The sequence below is a fragment of the Chinchilla lanigera genome, unplaced genomic scaffold, assembly GCF_000276665.1.
Source record: "Chinchilla lanigera isolate Chin_1 unplaced genomic scaffold, ChiLan1.0 scaffold00092, whole genome shotgun sequence".
Classification (NCBI taxonomy): domain Eukaryota; kingdom Metazoa; phylum Chordata; class Mammalia; order Rodentia; family Chinchillidae; genus Chinchilla; species Chinchilla lanigera.
In genome coordinates, this window is record NW_004955493.1 from 6,782,356 (window position 1) to 6,784,159 (window position 1,804).

Sequence of the window (1,804 nt, forward strand, 5' to 3'; positions counted from 1 at the left end):
AGTGCTGGGATTACAGCATGCATATATATTTAAATATTGTTTAAACAACAGAATAGGTAACTGGGGCACCATCTGAACCTCTCCCCACTTCCTGTTTTTCCATTTGCTCCTCATTTCTGTAAAAATACTTTGAGTTCCTCATATAAGACAAACCATGTGATATTTAATCTTGCGTCTGGCTTACTGCACTCAACATCCTGTTCTTAAGTGGCATCCATTCACCTACAAATTCCTCAAGTTTTTCTGCCTGGCGGAGCAGTACTCCGTTATGTACAAAACACATTTTCCTTACCCATTCATCTGCTGATGGACGTATACACTGTCTCCAAGATTAGCTATTCTAAATTATCATACCACAGGGATACGTGCATATCCATGTGTATAACAGTACAATTTATAATGGATTCCTGTTTGAACTGATACTTTTGTTTAATTGGACATCCAAAAATGTCTCTTTTAAACAGCTTTGGATTAATTTTTAAGTTGTAAACCCAGGGCTGGGGATTTAGCTCAGTGACACAAGTGCCTGTCTGGCAAGCGCAAGGTCCTGAGTTCGATTCCCAGTACCTAAAATAAATAAATTGCAAACCCAGGCCAGGCGTGGTGGCCCACGCCTGTAATCCTAGCACTCAGGAGGCTCAGGCAGGAGGATTGTTGCGAGTTCGAGGCCAGCCTGGGCTGCAAAGTGAGCTCAATTCCAGCCTGAACTGCATAGCAAGACCCTGTCTCAAAAAGACAGAAAAAAAAAACCCTAAAATTATGAACCCAAATGTTTTTAAAAAGAGGGCATGTTTACACCTGAGGTGAGAAACTATCCCAGACCCCTGGAAGAGAACATTTTAGGGGAGCTGTGTTAGTGGGGCACACCGTGCACACCACACTCCGAAGTCCCACTGGGGATGTGGACTGTAACGACGGGTGCGTGGCTGTGCAGAAGGAGAGCCAGTGAAACTGCCTCCCTGTGCAGGGCAGTTAGTACCAAACGGTGTGGATTACCGGAGGGTTGTAAAGAAATTGCCAGTCCACACTTCATTAACCACCCGTATGGCCAGTAAAGAAGCCAGGTGAGGCAGGTGTGGTGGCCCATGCTCCTGCCTGCTCTTGGGAGGCTGAGGCAGGAGTATCACCATGAGTTTGAGACCAGCCTGGGCTACAAAATGAGTTCAAGGCTAGCCTGGACTGGACTACACAGTGAGACCCTGCCTCAAAAAACAAAAACCAGAACAAACCAAAGAAACGCCATATGACTCATGTAAAATGACTGAAGTCTGGGGCATTAACTAAGGCGGGCCCCGTCCATGGCACTGTGCCCAGCATTGCTGTCCTGACTAAACAGTTGATGCAAGCTATGGGATCCTAAGGTGCTGTTTTGGATCTTGCTAGTGCTTGCTTTCGGGTTTTTTACTGCTGAGTTCCAGGACCGGTTTGCACTCAGGTGGAAGGGATAGCATGTTGGGAGCAGTTGAAGCTGGAAGGTAATTACCGTGCAGGGTGAAGCTTCCCTAGGGGCTGGTTGGCATGGCAATACTTGCATGAGTCCTGGAAGTCCTGCTTGTGGGATAAAGCCTCAATAACTGTAAGAAAAGCACATAGAGGAATCCTGAACTGTACAATATGTACATGCAGTTGTGGGATGCAGTGACCTGAATGGTACCTGAACAAGTGTATTTGTACACTTCTGGCCCCTTCTCTCTCTTTTTTTTTTGTTCTTTGTCTTTTTGAGACAGGGTCTCGCTATGCAGTTCAGGCTGGCCTTGAGCTCACTTTGTAGCCCAGGCTGGTCTCGAACTCGCAACAATCCTCC